Source organism: Podarcis cretensis, assembly GCF_951804945.1.
Source record: "Podarcis cretensis genome assembly, chromosome: 11".
In the NCBI taxonomy this organism is placed as follows: domain Eukaryota; kingdom Metazoa; phylum Chordata; class Lepidosauria; order Squamata; family Lacertidae; genus Podarcis; species Podarcis cretensis.
In genome coordinates this window covers 10,636,486-10,661,604 of record NC_137180.1, presented here as the reverse complement: position 1 = coordinate 10,661,604, position 25,119 = coordinate 10,636,486, and the positions used below count along the sequence as shown (strand labels likewise).

Genomic DNA, 25,119 nt, shown 5'->3' with positions numbered 1-25,119 from the left:
TCCTACACGTTCCAACGTTTTATGTGTTTATCCCGTTTGACTGACTGTGCCATGTAGCAGTTGCTGTGAAAGATTCCAAAGTCACTGAATCAGCTTTTCCATTGTGGAACAAACATTTCCGGAAGCGTAAAGATCTGAAAAAAGATTCATCACAGACTCATTCTTGCATATTTGGACATGAATGATTGAATAGATGCATTTATGTATTTGAGTAGAACTAAAAGAAAGCAGGAGTGAAATGAAATGAAATAAGTAACACAAATATCATTCCTCTATTAACAAATCTAATACTTACTGGTTCTTAGGAGTGCACAATGGTTCCATCTGTATGCCACAAACCTTTTCAGGGTTTCAGCCTCAAAATATGATTCTTGCTGCCCTTAAAGCCATTATTTTTCTTTATAACTAGGCATTCTAGAAATTCAGAGTGCATCCAGTTGTTTACTAGCTTATAAAAATGACATGGGGCATACTCTTCCCTCCAGTAAAGACGTAAAAGGTAAAGGACCCCTGACAGTTAAGTCCAGTTGCAGACGACTGTGGGGTTGCTGTGCTCATCTTGCTTTACAGGCCAAGGGAGCCGGCATTGTCCACAGACAGTTTTTCCAGGTCATGTGGCCAGCATAATGAAGCCGCTTCTGGTGCAATGGAACACTGAAGCCAGAGCAGCGCATGGAAACACCATTTACCTTCCCGCTGGAGTGGTACCTATTTATCTACTTGCACTTTTTGGTATGCTTTCGAACTGTTAGGTTGGCAGGAGCAGGGACCGAGCAATGGAAGCTCACCCCAGCATGGGAATTTGACCGCCAGCCTTCTGATCTGCAAGCCCAAGGCTCAGTGGTTTAGACCACAGTTTTTCAGAGGCAGACTTGAATGTGGACTCCAGAGCTCTCAAAGATGGACTTTTAAGACCTTCCTGAGCCAACTAAGCCAGGATTGCCAGTGTGGCATCTTTGGGTGCTATAATGGCCCTGGTGGACTTCCCCTGGTGGCTGTGGAGCTCTCCTTCCATTCGCTGTTCCCTTGAGAGTGGTGGTGAACATGGCTACCTTAGAAAAATATGTGGATCCAAAGGAGGAAGGTAGAAAAGCTGAGGAGAGTGCAATAAAATTTTTGTTTCTCCTCTATCCACATAGAGTTTAGCCACTGGGTGCAGTGGGGATAGTTCCATCCCTACTGCACCCAGTGGCCAGACACCCATTGCCTTTATAGTTGGCACTCACAATAATGGGTTTTACTTGTACAGTGAATACGAAGATGGAGATCCATCACACGAAGGGGATCTTGAGTGGGCCAGGATCACACCTCTCTGTGTGTAAATATTGATACATACCTAAAGCCTCTTCATATCCTGGCACAATGCACAGCCAACATGTGTATGTTAGGGGGAACATGGTATGTACATTAGCAGTTGAGTGATTCCCCATCAATGCATTTGAGGAGATGGAAGGCTGTGGGAGGAAATAAAAGTTCATCTGGTGAAGCTTTTTGAAGCATTAAGTGTTAGGAAAAGTGTCACTTGTATTTTTTTAAAAAAAATTAATTACCTTTTTTTAAAAAGCAACAACTATTTTTATACTCAAAATGATCATTATTGCAAATGTAACTAGACTTTTACCCCATTAGCAGCTCTGAGAAAGAAAGATGTTCTACTAATATAGGTTCTTGTCCATGGGTAGGCTAACTAAGGCCCGGGGGCCGGACCCAACCCAATCACCTTCTAAATCCGGCCCGCAGACGGTGTGGGAATCAGTGTGTTTTTACATGAGTAGAATGCGTCCTTTTATTTAAAAAGCATCTCTAGGTTATTTGTGGGGCCTGCCTGGTGTTTTGACATGAGTGGAATGTGTCCTTTTATTTAAAATGCATCTCTAGGTTATTTGTGAGGCACAGGAATTCGTTCTTTTTCTTCTTCTTCTTCAAAATATAGTCTGCCCCTCACTAAGGTCTGGGGGACAGTGGACCAGCCCCCTGCTGAAAAACTTTGCTGACCCCTGTTCTTGTCCCTCTTCCTGGTGACAATAATGTATCTTCAAAATGCTGCTCAGCTGCAGAGCTCTCAAAGTGACAATTGTAACACGACTCTCCCATAGTCCTCCATATGTTATTGGACTCCCAGCTCTCATCAGCTCATCCAGAATGGCCAATGATCAAAGGAGATGGGAGATGTAGCTCAATAACATGGGTATAATCCCACATACCAAGGTGTTCAGGTCTGGCAAGTCTCCATGGGAAGGAGCTATGTAGTTGTGAGCCATAGAGAACATCTTTCTACAACTATAATATGTTTACTAGTTAACAGGTTAATCTTATTGAATAGCAAAAGGGAATCTAGGGGAAGGAGTAATTTCTAATGGAGGCATAGGCAAGCTCAACCCTCCAGATATTTTGAGACTACAATTCCCATCATCCCTGACCACTGGTCCTGTTAGCTAGAGATGATGGGAGTTGTAGTCCCAAAACACCTGCAGGGCCAAATTTGCCTATGCCTGTTCTAAGGTCTTTTGTGTATAAGGTTTCTGGGACTTTATGGGTCAAAACTTTGAACCAACACCTTATTTTTTCCTGGATGGAAGTCAGTATGAAGCCACGACAGATGCTAGAGATGCGTTGCTCTGAGCCAGCTGAATCTTGTGAACAGTTGGCAAGAGCAACCCCAGAAGGAGCTCATTTCAGTAGTCTAGACTCTAGTTTATGGGTGATGGCTACCAGTCTTTTATCTGATGAAAAAGGATTACAGCCTTCTCACCAGATGGTGCATACAATTGCCAAGTACACACTTAAACCATCCTTTCTGTAGCAGCAGCCAAATTTGGTAGTGTAGTATTCACATCCCAGACATGAATAGGGCTATTTCAGCTCTGTTCTGAATCTGTATATGCAGTTCCCAGTTCACATTATTTTACCATGCTGTACTGACACGGCACTTGCCAAAAAGCACAGCGGATTTTATAGTTCTTTGTAATGATGCCAGTGGACTGTCCCATTGATGCACGGTGTTGCCCATTGTTTCGCACAATGTCCCCCTGTAAGGTATTCACACAATTCTTGTTTGAGCAAGGATGTCTTCAAAAGATAAAAACAGTACTGTTTCACTGGCATCTCATCTAGTTATTTCACACATTCACTAATCAGGGCAAGCATTCGCACATCTGGCTAGTGATATGTAAATTGTATTTTTTTATTACCCAAGAGGATGGCTCCAGATCTAAGTAAGAAGCAAGGGTTGGGTGTTATTGCTGTTGTCTAATTTGCAAGGTTGCATTTGAATACGCCCTTTCATGTGTGGCAGGTGTCTTTTAATCAAAGAGGAGGCGTTTCTGACCTTGCGGTAGAATTTTGCATACTGAAATTGACACCAAGTCCAGAAACAATGTTCTCCTTGTGCAAGAGGTTTGGTTTACAGAAAAGTACAATAATTCATTATTCTACCTTTAAAAAAAAGTAATTCCAGATTGCACCCTAGGGACACCTGAACCTGTTGGCAGAAGTGGACTGAAATAGTGTGTCCGTTATGAAGTCTGGAGCCTTTATCATTGTGTGCAGAGTTTAGGAAGTCATAGAAACTTTGGGGTCAACAACATGGCAACTCACTCAAATGGGAATAAATAATTTCTTTATATGAAATGTACTTATTTGCAGCAAAACCATTCTTGCAACATAAAAGCAAAGTGTGTAATACAAGAACAAGCACTCGGTAGAAAAGAAAACGTATTGCAACATTTTGCTTGGCCCTATATTATTCAACAAACATAAGCAATCAAAGATTCTGGGCTTTGTTCAACATCCATATATGCTCCCCAGCAACTCCTTTTCTTGATGGAAGTGTCCTTCATCCCCATTTAGACCCATGTGCTCAGTTATACAGCCATGATTAAGTAATGCTTTGACACTGTTGCATTTCTGGTGGAAGTGCAGTAGCTCAGTGATAGAGCTTGGCATGTGGTTCAATCCCTGGCAACTTCAAATATGGCTGAGAATGCTTCCCATCATAAAGCATGGAGAGTTACTGTCATTCATTATAGACGATACTGAGCTGGATGGATCAATGGTCTACCTTAGTGCTGGACAGTTCCTGTGTCCTAACAGCAACAGTTATTAACAAAGATTTGTCCATTTGCATGTTGGCAGGTAGGATTAGTAACCCAAATTGTGTCATTGAATCCAGACAGTTCAAGGATCAGTCCACAGCATTAATAGTTAAAAGATCTTATGCCATGACGGAGGAAGTCCTCTTCTTAAAACTATATAGAGCTATTGCCATTTAGATCAAACTGTACTTTGATCTAAATGTAAAGGTAAAGGAAGACTGCTCTGGGCAGTTAAGTCCAGTTAAAGGTGACTATGGGGTTGCGGCGCTCATCTTGCTTTCAGGCCAAGGGAGCCGGTGTTTGTCCACAGATAGCTTTCCACTTCTGGCACAATGGAACACCATGACGGAAACCAGAGCAGACGGAAATGCCATTTACCTTCCTGCCACCGTGGTACCTTGCACCGGTGTGCTTTTGAACTGCTAGGTTGGCAGCAGCTGGGACAGAGCAACGCAAATTCACTCCATCACGGGGATTTGAACCGCCAACCTTCCAATCAGCAAGCCAAAGAGGCTCAGTGGTTTAGATCACAGCATCACCCGCGTCCCCCAATCTAAATGTAGATCTGGTCCGTGATTTGACTCAGCATAAGGCAGATACCGAGTGCTCACTGGAAGGACAGATCCTGAAGCTGAGGCTCCAATACTTTGGCCACCTCATGAGAAGAGAAGACTTCTTGGAAAAGACCCTGATGTTGGGAAAGATTGAGGGCACAAGGAGAAGGGGACGACAGAGGATGAGATGGTTGGACAGTGTTCTCAAAGCTACGAACATGAGTTTGACCAAACTGTGGGAGGAAGTGGAAGACAGAAGTGCTTGGCGTGCTCTGGTCCATGGGGTCATGAAGAGTCGGACACAACTAAGCAACTAAACAACAACAACAAGGCAGATACATATGATTTCATGCCAAGCTTATGAGATATGCAAAAATGTTGTAAGCAAAAACGAAGTCTGTCCACCCCGTGAAAATACACACACACACACACACACACACACTGCTTGCTGCCCAGACATGAGTGCAACGAGCCTGTTCCTGTCCCAAACAGGATGTCCTCATTGTCATGGATGTTTTGTGTTCGTGGTCAGCAACAGAGGAGGATTTGTGTGAAAAAATGATCAACTACTTAATCCCCAGAGTCACGGAGAAGTTAGCATTGTGGCAAAGGAAGGGTGATGATAACACACCAGGAAAAGCTGGGCAAATAGTTCCACAGGAAGAAAGAGCCAAGTTTGTATATTGGTTGAAAGAAGGCCACAATTTTATTGCACGTTCTGCAATAACTAGTGTGGGGGGGCAGCGAGTAAGAGGCTGTTATTAATCTAACTTGCATGGGAGCTGGCCTGGTTCTATATGCCTCTTTCTGTACCCTGCCCATACAGCTCACACCTCAGCTTCAAGTGAGCCCCTTGTAGAGATGCTATCAGATAAGTGTGGTTTCCAAACCTGAGGAGTGGCCAACTTCTGCCAGGTGCCTATCAAATCTTTTTGACTACAGCTTCCATCTTCTCTGACTATTGGCCTTCCTGGCTTAAGCTGATGGGAGTTAAGCATCCAACAACATCTAGGGAGCACCAAGTTGGAGGAGACTGGAATGCAGATGGATGTGCGACTCAGTTGAAAAACAAATATTCATTCCCAGTGGCAAGTCATGGCATTAGAAATACATTCTAGGCTAATATAGCAGAAAGTAATGCAACGTGTTTGTTCATGCAGCAGCCTGGTATTTGGAGAAATGATGAATCCCGTTGTTAAATCTAGCTATAACAATTGTGCATTGTGTCATATTTTCCTCAAGTTCCTACAATTTTGTGTTGAGCATTCAACGTGCCACAGAAGGGGAATAGAGATGGTATCTTTTGCCGGAATGCTTTTCTAATCCTAGAGGGGATGTACGCTGCTTAGTGCATGAATAGGTCTGCTGGTGTTCAGTAAGGCAAAACAACTCTAGAGAGAACTTGCATTAGTACTTTTCTTTATAGACAAGTCAGTAGCTGTCATATGGACACTTAAACAGAATGGTTCTGGCATTAAGAGCTGAAGAAAATCTATACTAAGTAGTTGCTTTTCTGCTTTGGCAATTTGGAATTGTCACTGATACTGCAATTTAATCAGTTTCATTAAACATGAGAAGGAACTTTCGAAAACCTCAGACGTCTTGCTTCACAACAGCTTTGCTTCAATCTCACTTCAATATCTTTTTATAATATCTGGTGCCAGACACATCAATTGATGTCTGCACTGTTTCACTTCATTGGCTCTATCCATATGGGAAATCCCTGTAATCCAAGAGTGAAATCATCTATGGCTTTATTTAAAAGACGGCTTCCTCTTAGATGTCACTGTAGGAAATATCTGCCAAGTCAAAATGTATATAAATGTTTATAAAAGGACTGTGTATGCTAGAGGTGCCATTGTCCTTTGTGCTGATCTAGCTTTCATTTTGTTTAATGTGTGTATTGTATCTAAAAAAAAAAAATAGTGTTTCTGGTTTTCACGTTTCATGCTGGAATCGTAGAACATGAAACTTGCTTCTAAGTCATATATTTAGGATCAAGGTATTAAGACAGAAAATCATAACCACATAAGCACATATTTTTGCAAGACACAAGGAATATGCATTCACAGTGGTGCCCCGCAAGACGAACGCCTCGCAAGACGGAAAACCCGCTAGACGAAAGGGTTTTCCGTTTTGGAGGCGCTTCGCAAAACGAATTTCCCTATGGGCTTGCTTCGCAAGACGAAAATGTCTTGCGAGTTCCTGTGGGTTTTTTTCCTCCCCCCCTTTTCTAAGCCGCTAAGCCGCTTATCAGCTGATCCGCTAAGCCGCTAAGCCGCTAAAAGCCGCTAAAAGCCGCTAATGGCGCTAATCTGCTAAGCCGTCAATGGGCTTGCTTCGCAAGATGAAAAAACCGCTAGACGAAGAGAATCGTGGAACAGATTCTTTTCGTCTTGCGAGGCACCACTGTAATTGTGTGTGTGTGTTCGCGCTAGATATAGATATAGATAATAGGAGCCAAATCCTAGGAGTTGAGCTCCTTTTGTCCCCCTCCCATAAAATTTTTGAGGGAGCCGCCCTCCCCTCAAGTTTATGGGCATTGCCATTCAAATGGTGTGCGTGCACTGTATCGTCTGATTGATTATGTGGGGCATGGCTTACCTGCCCCCCATATTTTATTCAAGTTGGCACCCCTGATATAGAGATAGAGAAAGATGATATCTATCTATCATCTATCTATCTATCTATCATCTATCTATCTATCTATCATCTATCTATCTATCTATCTATCATATGGATATGCTTACCACCAAGAACTTTGTCCATGTGGGCACTGCTGCACATGCACAAATGCCCAATTCTGCAGGTCAACTGATTGAGCATATAAGTGCAGTGGCGTAGCGTGGGGGGTGCAGGGGGGGCCGGCCGCACCGGGCGCAACATCTGGGGGTTAGGGAAATCCACGGGTTAGGGGGCGCAAATCCACGGGTTAGGGGGCGCAAATTACTTGCCTTGCCCCGGGTGCTGATAACCCACGCTACGCCACTGTATAAGTGGCACTGACTCCAAATGTGATGTGTAATGTTCCACTGACTTGCAATGATCTACATGGCAAAAACGAAGAATGAAGTGCTACTGACCATGCTAATGCAGGGCTTGAAACAGTCTTAGCTGAAACTAATTCGCAAGCAGTTAAATAAGATTCATAGTCATGGTCTGAGTAGCACAAAAAATAAAGGGTTTTTGTGTTTTTTTAAGTACCTATCATGTAAGTCAAGGGTAGTCAACACAGTGCTGGGGCGGACTTGGTAATGTTATGTAATATGGCACCCTGTGCGAGACCAACATTTGATGCCCCCAAATGGATTTTCTCAATTATGAATCTTCTCAACTTTGCTCCTCCTCAGCTCAGCGTCCTGTTGGGGCAGAACTGCAAAGGTGTATATTGGTTAATTGCACCACCCTGGTGCTGTGGGTTGAACCACAGAGCCTAGGACTTCCCAATCAGGAGGTTGGCAGTTCGAATCCCCGCAATGGGGTGAGCTCCCGTTGCTCGGTCCCAGCTCCTGCCAACCTAGCAGTTCAAAAGCACGTCAAAGTGCAAGTAGATAAATAGGTACCGCTCTGGCGGGAAGGTAAACTGTGTTTCTGTGCGCTGCTCTGGTTCACCAGAAGCGGCTTAGTCATGCTGGCCACATGACCCGGAAGCTGTACGCTGGCTCCCTCGGCCAGTAAAGCGAGATGAGCGGCACAACTCCAGAGTCAACCATGACTGGACCTAATGGTCAGGGGTCCCTTTACCTTCAAATCTGGTGCTGGTAGTGCCCTCCAAATGTTGTTGGACTAGAATTCCCATCCTCCCTGACCAATGATCTTACTGACTGGATCTGATTGGGCCTACTATTTTCTGTTGAATACGTCTTAGTCTTAGATCCATAGAGGCTATTTCCGTTGATTTTATACTTGACTCCCATATATCATTTGTTATCTGTACCCCTAACTCTTCACTCCATTTTTGTAGCTTTGTTTTTATTATTAACGCACATACGTTTAGCAAAACTGACCTTTAACAAGGCATTTTTACAGTAATACAAGCAAGTCCCACTATGCAAGAGAGTTCCTATGCCAAGACTAATGCTAACATAATGCAATCGCAATTGGGCATTTGCCCATCTCCAGAGTCAACAGTACCATGACTGCTGCAGCACCGTCAACAACCCAAAAACCTGAATGTAGCAAGACCAAATGATATTCTACCCCAGGAAAACTGGTGGAAGGTCGAGGATTAAAAGAGGATTAGACAAATTCATGGATATTGCTTTCAATGGCTACTACCTCCACAGTCATAGAATCATAGAATGGTAGAGTTGGAAGGGACAGGAATCTTAGCTAAAGCATCCATGGCAGATCGCTATCCAGCCTCTGCTTAAAAACTTCTAAGGATGGAAAGCCCACAACCTCCCAAGGGAGACTGTTCTACTGTTGAACAGCTCTTACTGACAGAAAGTTTTTCTGTATGTTTATTTGGAATCTCATTTCTTGTAACTTGAAGGCATTGGTTTGAGTCCTGCCCTCCAGAGCAGGAGAAAACAAGCTTGCTCCATCTTCCATGTGTAGCCCTTGAGATGTCTGAAGATGGCTATCATATCTCCTCTCAGTCTCCTCTTTACCAGGCTAAACATGCCCAGCTCCTTCAAGCATTCCTCATAAGGCTTGGTTTCCAGACACTTCATCATGTTGGTCACCCTCCTCTGCACATCTTCCAGCTTGTCAACATCCTTCTTAAATTATGGTGCCCAGAATTGGACACAGTATTCCAGGTGTGGTCTGACCAAGGCAGAATAGAGTGGTACTGTTACTTCCCTTGGTCTGGATACTATATTTCTGTTGAAGCAGCCTGGAACAGCATTTGCTTTTTTTGCTGCTGCATCACACCGTTCACTCATGTTAAGCTTGTGGTCCACCAAGACCTCTAGATCCTTTTCACATGCACTACTGACCAGACAGATGTCCCCCATCTTACATATGTGCAGCTGGTTCTTCCTGCCTAACCTTACATTTGTCCCTACTGAAATTTGTTTTGTTAATTTGGGCTCAGTTCTACAATCTGTTAAGGTCATTTCGAAGCCTAGTTCTATCTTCTGCAGCGTTAGCTACCCCTCCCAATTTGGTGCTCCTCTCTGCCCTCCAAATACCTGTTTTGTGGGTTGTAGAGAGCACAATTTGCCCTGGGAAAGAAGGTGCATGGGAATAATTTCAGGATAATTTCACAGCTCTCCATCTTTCGGTGTCTGTTTGTAGCTGCAGGCCATTTTTATATTTATTATTTTATTTTATCAGGCCCCTCCTGATAAAATAAACAGATTGACACAGGTTAAAGGTTAATGGGCAACATTTAGGCCACAACTTTATTGATTACAGAAATGTGAGTGGTATTGACAGGCATCGGTGAAACTATCTCTGACTCCTGCCCACCTTGCAGGAAGTCTGGAAGGGCAAACAACCAAAAGAGGGAGCTCCATCGATGGTGACCAACTGAAACTCAACCTGGGGTTCCCGTCGGGTCCTGGCATGGCCCTAGCCCCTCAACCGGACTTCAGACGAGATCCAGACCCACGGATTCCTTTACCGGAATACCCTTGTACCTGGAGGGGCAGGTGATGGCTGCATCTCCCCACCCCCACCCCTAACTAAACCAATGCCTAACCACCAAGCCTTACAAAGTTGTGACGATTGCTAAGAGGTAGGCAAAAACCAAATGGCCAGCACCAATCTGCCATGCGGAAAAAAATTCTACCTGGCCCCTGTTCCAAAACAGGTGACCAACCAAAGTCCAAATCAAGGTGAAAGCAGACACCTAAACCACTATGGTGGGTGTGCGGGTGTTCGGCGGCGCAAAGCCAGGTAAAGCCCCAGTGACATGACGCCGCCTTTAAAGAGGCCCCTCGATCATGCCACGACTCCCAATTAACCAACAGGCCGTGGCATGACTGTGGGGCCACTGCACGGCTCAGGCTGAACCCCCACCCCTCCTACAGATGGGGGGGAAGTGCCTTGGGCCCACATGCAATATGGACCTTCGAAAAAGAGGATCCGATTAAGGGTTAAAAGGTAAAGGTACCCCTGCCCGTACGGGCCAGTCATGTCAGACTCTGGGGTTGCGCACCCATCTCGCTTAAGAGGCCGGGGGCCAGCGCTGTCCGAAGACACTTCTGGGTCACGTGGCCAGTGTGACAAGCTGCATCTGGCGAGCCAGCGCAGCACACGGACACACCATTTACCTTCCCGCTGGTAAGCGGTCCCTATTTATCTACTTGCACCCGGGGGTGCTTTCAAACTGCTAAGTTGGCAGGCGCTGGGACCGCCGCGGGGATTCGAACCGCTGACCTGACAATCGGCAAGTCCTAGGCGCTGAGGTTTTACCCACAGCGCCACTCGCGTCCCTAGATTAAGGGTTAGTGGTGGGCAGATTTTGACTGTGCCATCTTTTGTAGATATTTACTTTGTCCCAGAGCAGCACACTTGAGAGCTGTGTCTGACTCCATCTACTGATCCTTCAAAAGCAAGGTCCCAACCTGGGCTCCATTTCTTGATGTGACTAGAGGAACCTACAATCCTGGGAATCAATAATGGACTCATAGTGAAAAAGGGAAAATGAAGTAAGCATGGCATCAGTATACGATAACATAAAACGACATTTCATTTTGAAATGCACATCTCAGCAGCTCACAGAGAAACCAATTTTGATGCAAAGTTGCATTTGAGTTGAAAAGGAGAAATCTGTTTATTTTATCAATCCCTGTAAAATAACTGATTTTGTTCCCTATGGTATCTGATTGAAAACATAGACCCAACCCTCTGATTACTCCATCACTAAATATTCTGGGTGGGAAACTGAGTCTGTTAAATGCATAATTAAACCTATGCTTAATAACGGAGACAGAAAATCGCGGCAGTATTAAAACAGCATTCAAACCTGTGGAACCTGCAGCAAAATACTGCAGAGTGGAGAGCTGTTGTTCTGAAGTCCAGCCACTCCATCCCATTCCCACACCTATTCCCCTCTCTCTCAACCAAAAATCTGGGAAAGTGTGAATTTGGAAGGATAGTTGCATGCCTTGTTTGGTGAAGTGAAAATTATTAAAATATGAACTGAACCATTTTGCTCCCCCATTACCAGTGGAAAGCACACAGCTCTCCTTTGTCCATTGCTTATTTATTCATTTATTCCATTTACATACCATATTTATCTTCCAAAGATCTCAAGAGGGTGTACATGGTTCTCTTCATATGCTGCTTCCCATCACGTCTCCTGTAGGAACTTTTCTCAGCTCACTTTTAGGCTCCGGGTTGCATCCAGTGAAGTCATTCCATTTGTGCAAGGACTTCTACTTCTGGAATGGAACTCCATCTCCTTTCCCTGCCTGCCCCCTGCCCCAAATCCGCTTAGGAGAGTTGGGATGGGCAGGGGAAGGAGAGGGAAGGGAAGTTCCACCGAGCCTGTGAAAATTCTTGCAGGAATGGAGCAACTTTGTTGGTTACAACCCTCAGGCTCAAATTGCTGGATTTTTTTTTTTAAAAAATATATCAAAGCTTTCACAAAGACATGACACACATTCAAGTCCTCATGTTTTGAAAATTAAAAGTAGCTGATGCTATCCTTCACGTACTACTTAAGTAAACAGCAGGTAGGGAGGAAGACTGGAAATTGAGCTCTTTATTGGCATTAGGATTTTTGCAAGGAATCAAAGTAAGGACAGATTAGTGGGAAAAGAGCAAATAAAAAAGCTGAATGAGAATAAATGCATATAATTATACAGATAAACAATTTTACTCCTGTGTTTTGGTTCAAAGTAATGTAATCCTTAAATTAAGAAACACTAGGTTTTGGAGAGTCTTAATTTTATAGAATGGCTGGATATTTTTCAGTATGGCAGCATACTTTTAATATAAGAAACTTTGTGTAGGCAAAGAACTTACAATATTGCATTGATCCAGAAGATGCTAATATTGGGTTGTTTGATTTATTCTTCAATTTAGATACTTGTACATTGATTCTGAATTCTCTACAGGTAAGGATGGGTCACTGTCAGCTTCAGTGCTAGGAAAAGATATCAAACCTCATGACTTTGAATCGTTGGTTCACAGGAGGCTTTCCAAGTTTGATTAACATGAAAATCCATGGCCTGTTGCCCAGAGGAACTGTCTTGAGGAGCCCCTGGTCAATATCAGGATGAAAGTTGAAATAAGGTGTTTTTTGTGTGAAAAGTAACTCTCAGACATTTTCATTTTAGACCTTCTGCCTTGAAATGAGCCGGCGTTTTTGTGACTTGCCCTGAATCTAAAGATTGTCATTTACAGTGGAATGCCAAGAGGTTGAAAATCATTATTGATTTTGCCTCTGCTTCATCATTTGCTTTTGAAATACTATTTCTGATCCCGTATTCCTTCCTGGTACGTTGGTGCTGATGAGACCCAGAAGCAACTTCACGTTTAAAAACTTTTTAAAAGTGACCCTTTTGTCATTTTATTAAGAATAGTTTCATTCAACCTTATTTACTATGTAATGCATGTGGACATTGATTTTTACACATTCAACTCAGTATCTGGAAATGCAAGAAAACAAAAGAAAACACAGCTGACCCCAGCTCAGAAATAGGCTTCCTCCAGACAGGCTCTTTTGATGGTGCCATATGTCCTGGACAGCTGCTCCATGATACTTATGTTTTATGAACTAGAATAAGGTAAAGGTAAAGGTACCCCTGCCCATACGGGCCAGTCTTGACAGACTCTGGGGTTGTGCGCCCATCTCACTTAAGAGGCCAGGGGCCAGCGCTGTCCGGATAGTTCTAGCTTATTCTGCTTTTGTGAACTGGAATAGTATGGTTATTTGCACCCCAGTCTCCTCCAAGCAGTGAGAGTTTTCAGGGATGCCAGAGCATATCTCAGGTTAGAATGAAGGTCAGTGGAGACTGTGATGTCTTTGTGATATATAGTTTTTGAAATATACTCGGAGTTGAGTGTGAATTTCATGCTCTTTATTCAGCTCATAGTAGCAATGAATGAAACTTTCCCCAAAACGTCTAGCTATATATACATTATTTACACATTGGGCCCCACGTGGTTGGCTAATTCTGAGCTGCTCCTGCAGGCCAATCAGGTTGCTGATTCACTTCATCCAGGAGCCTGATTGGCTGCTCCTGCAGAGTTCTGCATACAACACAGAGTCTCTTCCCAGCTCAGACCAAAATGAGACTGGCTCCAGGTCTATTCCACCAGTAACATCACTTCCAACTAGGGGAGAGAGGAAGGCCTGCCCCATTCAGCCAGTCCATTTCCAACTACAGTGGTACCTCAGGTTAAGTACTTAATTCGTTCCGGAGGTCTGTACTTAACCTGAAACTGTTCTTAACCTGAAGCACCACTTTAGCTAATGGGGCCTCCTGCTGCCGCAGCGCCACCGGAGCACAATTTTTGTTCTCATCCTGAAGCAAAGTTCTTAACCTGAAGCACTATTTCTGGGTTAGCGGAGTCTATAACCTGAAGCGTATGTAACCTGAAGCATATGTAACCTGAGGTACCACTGTACTAGTTTCTGTGGCAACCAGTCAACTATTCTCTTTAGACATGTGAGGAGCTACTTGACAGACTTAGTTAGAAAGCCATTGACTTAGCAAAGAGACTGGACTGAATACTGTAGCAGTTTCTTTTTCTATGAATCCCATCTTAGAAACAAAAACTTGAGGAGGATCCCAGACACCCCAATGCTACAACAGTATTCTTATTACTATTTCCTATTGTCAGAGCTGCCTCCAGGTCCCAGCTCACAGAGGACCAACGCTAGGCTGTAGTTATGTACAAAAGTCTCTATTGAGATTCAGTCTCCATTTCAGAGCCGCAGCGTGCAGCTCTACGTCCCGACCTTAGACCGGCGAAGTCCTGTCTGAGTCTCCTCCCCCTCCACACCAGTTTAAGACTCTCGCTTTGCTCCACCTCTTCCTAAATTCCTTTCTCCTCTGGGCCCTCCTGCCCGCTAGGGTCTCATCCTTCCTGGATTCCTCTGACGCTGACCCTGACGATTCTTGCCCCTCCTTCCGGCGGGCTTTAGGACCTGGTTCCCTATCCGGGCTACCTTCTGTGCCGCTCGCCTGTACCTTTGAACCTGGCGCGCGCGCCCAGCCTGCAACTTTCCTCTTAACCGTTAACTCGCTCTCCGATGGAGGCGTGGTCCACCCTGACTCATCTTCTCTCGCTGGTGGTGCATGTGTGGGCTCTGACACCTGGGACTCCTCCCCCCCACTACGCTCTGGTGAGGAAGCTGGTCCTGATTTGCAACTGCTGCTCTGGGAGTCCCCGCTGGCCCCTTGCTTCTGGGGTGTCCCCCTTGTGTCGCCCCTTGCCCTGCCCATCGGCGCCCCCTTCTGTGAATCTTCCGATTCGCTGGAGAGGCTCATGGAATCTATCGGGCTGCTGTCATATTCTCCTACGCTGCCCTCGGATTGCTCCCCCTCGCTTTCCATCTCCTCTCCTCCCTGCGCTCCCGCTGAGTCCCTGACATCCATCCCCCCCTCGAAGCCCCCCCTTCCCCCCTCCCCCTCTTCTGGCGTGGGTTCCGGGTGCTCCAATGCTGTGGGGGTGCATGCCGGATACCGGTCTTCCCCCCTGGCATGCTGCCAGTCCGTGACGGGTACATCGACGTCGCTCTCCTCCGCTTCCATCTCGTTGCCGGCGTGCTCGAAACCAGGATCCTCCCCCAACTCGTCCATGCCCCCTTGTTCCCCCATTTCCTCTGGGTAGTCTGCGTGCCAGGGCCCTCTGAGCAGTCTCCTGCGCCACTCCTCCTCGGGTTGAGTGTCCCACCAATAAGAGCGTTCCGCACCCAAGTCTGAGACCGACCCCTCCGGCGAGGTAGTCTCTGGAACCGTCTCCTCAACCGAGGAGAACCCCTGAAACGTACTGGCTGAGAGTGTGGGGGTGAAAAGATATTCGTCAAAATAATCCTCCGGCATGGGCCTGTGTGGGAAGAGTGCGTGGAACTCGTCTTTGAGGTAGTGCTCCTCCACCGCATAGTACGGCACCCAGCTGTTGGCGCTGGCCGGGGCACCTTCCCTTGCGATGAGATATTCGACTCCCTCTTCCCCCCATCTCGAGTCCAAAATCTCCGTCACCTCGTTGAGTGGCCCCGCCCTCGGCGACCCCCCTGTCATGGGTGCATCTCTAAGCGGACTGGGAGCTGTTCCTGGCTCCTGAAACCTGTGAGGTGCCTTGTAGGGCGTTAGCATCGATCTATGAAAGACCGGGTGCATTCTGGAACCCTCCGGTAGTGTCAAACGGAAAGCCACTGGGTTGATCTGTGCCTCGACTAGGTAAGGGCCCAACTGCTTGTGTCCTAGCTTCTTCTTAGCTAAGGATCTGGCCGGCACTGCCTGGGCCGCTAACCAGACCCAGTCCCCTACCCGTATGTCCTCCCCCACTCTTCTGTGTTTGTCTGCTTGCATCTTGTATACGTGTTTTGCTAGGTCTAACTGTCTACGGAGCTGTTCATGGACCTCCTGTAACTCCTCTGCCAGTGCCTCTGCTCCCTGTGGCTCCCCCTCCCCCTCTTTCTCTAAGCCCGGGAAGGTCCTGGGATGTCGCCCGTGGTTGGCAAAAAACGGTGTCACCCCCGTGGACACGTGTTGTGTGTTGTTGTAGGCAAACTCGGCCAGGGGCAGATAGTCCACCCAGGTCGAGGGCTGTTGGTTGGCGTAACATCTCAGGTACTGCTGCATGACGGCGTTGACCCTCTCCGCTTGTCCGTTGGTCTGCGGGTGTCTTGCCGACGCTAGGTTGACCTTGACGTTCAGGATCCCCATCAGCTTCCGCCAGAAACTCGAGATGAACTGGCGCCCCCTGTCAGACAGGATAGACCGTGGCAGGCCGTGTACCTTGAACACGTGGTCTATGAACAGCTTGGCCATCTGTTCCGCTGTGGCCACCTTCGCGCAAGGAATGAAGTGCGCCATCTTGGTGAACATGTCGACTACCACGAGTACTGCTGTTTTGCCCCTCGAGCTGGGCAGGTCAGTGACAAAGTCCAAGGCTACCCTCTCCCATGGTTCGGACGGGGTCTGTAGCGGTTCTAACAGTCCCGCCGGCGGTCTGTGTACTGGCTTGGCCCTTTGGCAGGTGTCGCACCTCGTGACGTATTCCGCGACTTCTCCCCGCATCTTGGGCCACCAAAAGTCTCTGGCTACTAATTCCACCGTCTTTTCCTTGCCGAAATGTCCGGCGCTGGGTGCGTCGTGTAGCTGTTGCAGTACTGTCGCACGGAGTTCATCTCCCGGTACGTAGATGGCCCCCTTGCGGAGGAGCAGTCCGTCGCGTATCTGGAACTCGTCGTCCTTTGCCGTGCCGCTGCGCACCTCCTCCATCTTGGAGCGCGCGAAGGAATCTGTTCGCAGCTCGCGCCGTATCGCTTCCAGGTCTATTGTGGCAGAAGCGCATGCCCACGCCTTGGGTGCGAAAATGTGTTTGGCCACTACCGGTGCTGCTTCCTCCAGATACTGCGGCTTCCTGGATAGCGCATCAGCCATGACGTTGTTGTCTCCGGGGATATATTCTATCCTGAAGTCGAAATCCGCAAAGAACTCCGCCCAGCGGATGTGTCTCTGGTTCAGGAACCGCGCCGTGCGCCAGTACTCCAGGTTCTTATGGTCCGTGCGAACTTGCACCGTGTGTTTGGCTCCGATGAGGAAGTGCCGCCACGCCTTGAATGCTGCATGAATGGCCAGCAACTCTCTGTCCCAGATGGTGTAGTTCTGCTCCGACTTGCTGAGCTTCCTGGAGTAGAAAGCACACGGTCTCCAATCCCCTTGCGGGTCTCGCTGCAACAGGACTGCCCCCACGGCTCTGTCGGAGGCATCCGTCTCCACCCTCATGGGCTCGCTGGGGTTCACATGCAGCAGTTGTTCCTCGGAAGCGAAAAGACGCTTGAGTTTCTGAAAGGACTGCTCCGCCTGGTCCGTCCAGATGAACTTCTTCTTCTTGGAGCTGAGGGTGTCCGTGATGGCCGCCGTCTGCATAGCGAAACCCTTGATGAACTTGCGATAAAAGTTAGCAAAGCCGACAAACCTCTGGACCTCCTTCCGATTGCGCGGGCTCTTCCAGTCCAGTACTGATCGTACCTTGGCGCTGTCCATGGCAATTCCCTTGTCGGACAGCTTGTAGCCCAGGAAATCCACCTCCGTCATGTCGAACTGGCATTTCTCCAGCTTGGCGTAAAGCCTGTGCTCCCGTAGTCTTTGCAGGACTTCCTTGACATCTCTCTCGTGAGCCTCCTGCGATTCCGAGAAGATCAGAATGTCGTCCAGGAAGCAGACGCACTTCTTGTATAGGAGCCCCGCTAACACGTGATGCATGAAGGCTTGGAAGCAGTGGGAGCCATTTTGTAAACCGAAAGGCATAACCCTATACTCATAGGTGCCCAAGGGCGTGAACATGGCCGTCTTCCACTCGTCGCCCTCCCGCATGCGTATAAGATTGTACGCCCCTCGTAGATCCAGCTTGGTGAAGATGCGTCCCTTTCTCACCGTCGCGAGCAAGTCGTCGATCTTGGGCATCGGGAAAGCCGTGGGCTTGGTTTTCGAATTTAAAATTCTGAAATCAACTACAAGCCTCTTCTGGGGCGTGTCTCTTTTCTTCACAAAGAAAACAGGACTGCCCCCCACTGCTTTGGATTCTCGGATGAATCCCCGCTTCAAATTGTGATCTATGAACTCCCTGAGCTCTTGCAGTTCGTCTTCAGACATGGAGTACAGTTTTCCGGTCGGCAGCGTTGCCCCCGGCAGGAGGTCAATCTTGCAGTCGTAGGGTCTGTGGGGAGGCAGCTTGTCCGCTTCCTTCTCGCAGAAGACCTCCAAAAACGCCTTGTACTTGTCGGGTACCGCTTGCAGCATGCCCAGTTGTAGCTGTGGGTCATCCTCTTGCCCCTCGTCCTCCTGGTTAGTCATGATGCAATGTTCTGCGCAGTAGGAGGAGCAGAAGGTCAATTTACGCTGGTACCATGCCAATGCCGGGCTGTGCCTGTCCAACCAGCTCATGCCCAACACAATGGGCGTGTCTGACAGTTGGGTGACGTTGAAGCTGATGACTTCGCGGTGATTTCCAATGCGCATCACCATTGGCGGCGTTTGCTGTACCACCTGTCCCCCCAGCAATTCTCTTCCATCGACTGTCACTACTTTCAGGGGCATCGTGGCAGGCAGGAGCGCTATGCTATGTTGCTTGATGAAATCCACCCCCATAAAGTCTGCATTGCTACCAGAGTCAATGGTAATAGGCACTTCCATGGTGAGCCCATTGGGAAGCTGGAGTGTTGCGGTGAGCTGCACCACTGGTTTGGGCGGGAGGGGGTCTGTGGGCTGTAAGATTCCTGGGGACTGCTTCACTGATTCGTCTGGCTGGGCCCCAGCGGCTCTGCTTCCAGCCAGACTTCGTCGTTTCCCTGCTGCGGTTCCCTCTGCTGAGCTGCTTCTGTTACTTTTGCTGAGGCTGCATTGTGCTTGTGGAGCCTCTGGGGGCACTCTTTTGCCATATGCTGAGCACTTTCACAGATGTAACACTTCCTGTTCCCTCTAGGAGGCTTCACCTTGGCTGCTCCTGGTGTGAGGGCTCTGGTCGCCGACTGAGCCTTGGCACCACCTATCTCCATCGGCTCCTCTCCCCCTCCCAGTGGAGGCGTGGATTGAGCGCGCGCTGAGTCTCTGGGGAAGAAAGGAGGTGCCCTTGCTGGCGTGCGTCCCCAACGCCCTTCATCTTTGCTCCAGGGACGTTCTTCCAGCCGCACACCAATCGTCAACGCCTTCTGGACCACTTCTTGAGTGCTCCGTGGCCTCTCCCCCCTTGCGATTTCGTCTTTCACAGCCCCGTTGAGCCCCTCCCAGAACAGGTCCCTGACGGACGCTGAGTCCTTTTCCCATCCCAGCGCGTTGACCAATGCAAAAAAGCGGGAATGATATTGCCTTACAGTGGCTCTGCCTTGTTTCAGACCGTGAATCTCTTTTCTAGCGACATCTACGTCTATCTCTGATAAAAAACAATCGTCCATCGCCTTAATGAAGGCTTTTGCGTTTTGGAGGGCTGGATCATTATCTCTCCACAGATTGCGCAACCACGCTTTAGCTTCTCCATGGAGATGCGTTAGTATGAAGCCTACTTTCTCCTGCTCATCTCTAAAGTCCTTCTCCAGCAACTTTAGCGCAAAAACTACGTCTGCTCTGAAGTTAGGATATTGCTGCAGACTCCCATCGAAATGCGACACCAGGCTCCCCCCTCTCTTCCCGAGCCCGATCCCTTCTGATTTGGCTGCCGGTGGCCCCTGTTTAGTCAACATTTCCAACCTGTTTTGCAGATCCTTGCAGACAGCATCTGATTCCTCTTCTCTCCTCCTTGCCGCTCGTATTTCTGCGTTAAGTTGTACCACGGCTTCTTGCAAAGCTGCCAGTCGTTCTTCTGTAGTCATCTTGTGCTGCTTTTGTGAGCTCGCGAAGCACCAATCTTCGCCCCTCGCTGCGTCCTCTCACGTTGCGAGGTTCTTTGAAATTTGAGACAGGACTTACTGTCAGAGCTGCCTCCAGGTCCCAGCTCACAGAGGACCAACGCTAGGCTGTAGTTATGTACAAAAGTCTTTATTGAGATTCAGTCTCCGTTTCAGAGCCGCAGCGTGCAGCTCTACGTCCCGACCTTAGACCGGCAAAGTCCTGTCTGAGTCTCCTCCCCCTCCACACCAGTTTAAGACTCTCGCTTTGCTCCACCTCTTCCTAAATTCCTTTCTCCTCTGGGCCCTCCTGCCCGCTAGGGTCTCATCCTTCCTGGATTCCTCTGACGCTGACCCTGACGATTCTTGCCCCTCCTTCCGGCGGGCTTTAGGACCTGGTTCCCTATCTGGGCTACCTTCTGTGCCGCTCGCCTGTACCTTTGAACCTGGCGCGCGCGCCCAGCCTGCAACTTTCCTCTTAACCGTTAACTCGCTCTCCGATGGAGGCGTGGTCCACCCTGACTCATCTTCTCTCGCTGGTGGTGCATGTGTGGGCTCTGACACCTGGGACTCCTCCCCCCCACTACGCTCTGGTGGGGAAGCTGGTCCTGATTTGCAACTGCTGCTCTGGGAGTCCCCGCTGGCCCCTTGCTTCTGGGGTGTCCCCCTTGTGTCGCCCCTTGCCCTGCCCATCGGCGCCCCCTTCTGTGAATCTTCCGATTCGCTGGAGAGGCTCATGGAATCTATCGGGCTGCTGTCATATTCTCCTACGCTGCCCTCGGATTGCTCCCCCTCGCTTTCCATCTCCTCTCCTCCCTGCGCTCCCGCTGAGTCCCTGACACCTATGCTTTTTGTTTTGTAAAGCCTGTTGTTGCGGGTCACTTTTATTTTCATTTTCAAATAAGCAATTAATCTAGATTGAAAATGAATGAATACAGTAAAATAACTAACAGAAAAGAATCACAAATGAGCAAATATCATGAAGGAGATGCAATCTACAGCCACAGAAAAAGCAATAGAAGCAAGTTGCCACTTCTCCATCTTCTCCTGGCTTAGTACGAGCAATTGATCCTTGCTCCTTTCCATATCAACTTTTTCTGGGAGGGACACATGGTACTAAAAGATTGGGGGTGCCATATACTGTCTTGTGAGTGCAGGAAAGTCCTTTCTATACTGCCTCCACACAGTGTGTTATGTACTGAAGTTCTCACCCTGGGCCAGCAGGGGGATACTGTAGATAGTTCAGGTCCACATATGCAAATAAGGGATCAAAAGTGACGTTCAGTGATTGGATAGTTACAGAAAGTTGTTACAGTTACATTGTACTGGAGCTCTATATAAGCAGGCTGGCTGAACCCTTCAGTTCAGTTCTGTTCTGACCTGTGAATAAACAAGAGCTGTTTGGAGAATCGCTGTGTCCTCTGATATGTTCGCCCACAACTTAACACAGTGGGTGAAATTTGCCCATATTCCCCCTCTCAACAAAGAATAAAAAATAAAAATAAATAAAATTAAGTGGAAATGGTATGCATATCTAATTGTGCAGTCTTCAAAAGGGGATGTGCTGTTTCAGCTGTTCCCTAAAAGCAGTAGCTTGTTGCTATGAACATGCTAAAAACAGTCAGCGCAACATGAAACAACCTAGTCCTTCCAGTCTCTTCACCTGCCCCCAGCCTCTTCCCATGCTTCTCCCCACCTGACATAGGGTTGCCATATTTCAAAAAGTGGAAATCCAGAAACAAACAAATTGTTGACCTTTTTTAAAAAAAAAAGAAAAAGAAAAAGAAAATTCCCAAAGTTGTTGAGCTTTCTTTTTTTTTTTTAAATTTTTTTATTATAAAATTTTTCATGAAAAACTCCAATCATATCAAATTACACATCACATATTTTAACTTATTGGACCTCCCTCAACTTCTCTGACAATCATTCGTAATTCAAGTCCTATCTTCACATTCCTTAATTTTAATATTGCCATTAAACACTATATTTCTGACCTTGTTTGCTTACAAGCAATATTCCTTGTATTTTCACAAAGCTTCTTTAAAGCACACTAGCGTTGTACAGTCCTCACAAACAGTTTTCAAATACTCCGTAAATTTCCCCCAGTCCTCAAAGAACCTGTGATCCTTTTGAAATCTGATTTTCCCAGTTAATTTATCCAGTTCTGCATAGTCTGTTAGTTTTGTCCTCCATTCTTCCAAAGTCGGCACTTCTTCTTGTTTCCATTTTTGGGCCAACAGTATTCTTGCTGCGGTGATTGCATACTGAAAAAGTTTACTATCTCTCCTATTTATGTCCATTCTTGTTATTCCCAGCAAAAAGGTTTCTGGTTTCTTAACAAAGCTATATTTTAGCATTTTCTTTAATTCATTATGTATCATCTCCCAGAACCCCCTTACTTTCTTACAATCCCACCACATATGCATGAATGTACCTTCTTTCTCCTTGCATTTCCAACACTTATTACAAGTTTTGTACATTTTTGCTAATTTTACTGGTGTCATATACCACCTGTATACCATCTTCATTACATTTTCTTTCAATGTGATACATGCCGTAAACTTCAGATTTTCATTCCATATTCTTTGCCAATCATCTATTTCTATGTTATATCCTAAATCTTTGGCCCATTGAATCATAACCACTTTTACTTCCTCATCCATTGTATGCCATTCCAACAGAATTTTATACATTTTAGAAATTATCTTGCAATCATTATTAACAATTTCTGTTTGAAATTTTGAATCCTTTTCTTTATACCCTTTTTCTTTCACATCCTTTTTAAACATTTCACTTATTTGATAATAGTGCAACCAATCATAGACATGTTCTTTTACTTGTTCGTATGGTTTTAGTCTCCACTTCCCCCCTTCCTTCACCACCAAGTCTCCATAGGTGATCCAGTCACTTCTCATATTAATTTTTTTGACACCTATAAAAGTTGTTGAGCTTTCAATTATGTTGCCAGGACAAACTGCCACTTTTCATAATTTCCGTCATTGAATGAAGGAATGAATCTTTATTTGCATCAGCCATCGGCCATAGCAATAAAACAACAATACGATATACAGAGGATAGAAATAAGAAGTCAATTATATAGCATACATTTTAGGGTTTTGAATCAGTAGTCAAATAGTGGATTTATGCACTGGCTCCCAGTACGTTTCCGAGCACAATTCAAAGTGTTGGTGCTGACCTTTAAAGCCCTAAATGGCCTCAGCTCAGTAGACCTGAAGGAGCGTCTCCACCCCCATCATTCTGCCCGGACACTGAGGTCCAGCTCCAAGGGCCTTCTGGCGGTTCCCTCATTGTAAGAAGTGAGGCTACAGGGAACCAGGCAGAGGGCCTTCTCAATAGTGGCACCCACCCAGTGGAACACCCTCCCATCAGATGTCAAGGAATTAAGCAGCTATCTTATTTTTAAAAGACATCTGAAGGCAGCCCTGTTTAGGGAAATTTTTAATATTTAATGTTGTATTGTTTTTAACACTCGATTGAGAGACACCCAGAGTGGCTGGGGAAGCTCAGTCAGATGGGCAGGGTATAAATAAATTATTATTATTATTATTATTATTATTATTATTATTATTATTATTTCCATCACTGAAATCCCAGTAATGTCTGGGGAAATCTAGACATATGGCGATTCTGCCTGACACCCCACTTGCCTGTGCATAGAGTACAGCGCTGTGCATTTCCATCTGCTAATTTTTAAATCCCCTAATTTTGCAAGAAATCCCTTTTATGTTTTATTTCCATATATTCAAGATCTCTACTTAGAGAAGAAGCTTACTGGGAGACCTTGGGTCAGTCATTATTTGTTAGTCAAACATCCGGGCTGTGCCTCAAGCTTGTTGACCAAAACTCCTTGAAGGAAAGGTGGAATCTAAATATACTAAAATAAATTATACAGTCTTCTCCTTTTAAAACTTGCCTATCAAGGCTATTAAACAGCTGAGAAGTAAATCACAGATGTGTCAGTTACGAACATCTGACCTGGAGCTGTTATTGATGGCTATATGAAAGCTATTCATTGTTTTGACTGTGTTTATTGATTAAACAATTATTTAAGCCTCTACAGATCTTTTATTAATTTCTTTGGTCCTTAGTCACACTCATCTAGCCAATGTTCACTGGATGCTGACAGAGGTGACCCCATTTACTAAGTGTAGAAGGAGAATTATGATCCCTGGAGCTGTGTCTACCATTGATTGTAGATGTTTCGACCAAGACCCAGAAATACAGCATCATTTGTGAATCTAGCATCACCAATATGTGTATTATAGGAAACAGTGGGTTGTATTCAAATAACTTTTACTCAGAGTTAGACTCGTAATTAAGGGACCTACATGAGTCATTAATTTCAGCTGCTCTGCTCTGAGTAAAAGTTAGTTGAGTACAACCCTCTGCTAGATAGAGAGCACTTACTGTTGGTAACAATTCATGGGAAGAAAAAAGATGATGCAGTTTTTAGTCTCGATTCAGTAAAAACAAACAAACAAACAGTGCAGCTTGCCAGATGGAAAGGTCCTTCCTCTTGTACCATATACCATATTTTTCGCTCCATAAGATGCACCTGACCATAATACGCACCTAGTTTTTAGAGGAGGAAAACAAGGGGGAAAATATTATGAATGAAACAGTGGATATATGATTTTTGTGGTTCATGCTGTGGCCACAGACCTGATATGTGATTTGATGATGAGTTTGGGGTAGCCCAATGCAAAAATCCTGAGGATCCATGTGCTTTTACCTCCCCCTCCCATGCAGCCTCCTTTATCTCTAGAGTCCCTTATCTCCCTCCCAATCCCTTGTGGATCAGCTGCTCAGCGGCTTTAACACCCCCTTTAACACCCCCTTTCTAAAAAAAAAAAAGAAGCACAATCTGCTTTTTGCCCCTGGGCAATTTGGCTCCAGGGACCACACATTCTCTCCATAAGATGCACAGACATTTCCCCTTACTTTTTAGGAGGAAAAAAGTGTGTCTTAAGGGAGTGAAAAATACGGTATG

General features: G+C 46.3%; 1 protein-coding gene across 7 annotated transcripts in view; it reads left to right on the top strand.

Annotated features, from left to right (window-relative positions):
• The window catches only part of CNTNAP4 (contactin associated protein family member 4), a gene marked incomplete at its 5' end in the record, with an annotated part of 290,283 nt that overhangs the window by 79,794 nt on the left and 185,370 nt on the right, over positions 1 to 25,119 (top strand). The window lies entirely within an intron of this gene.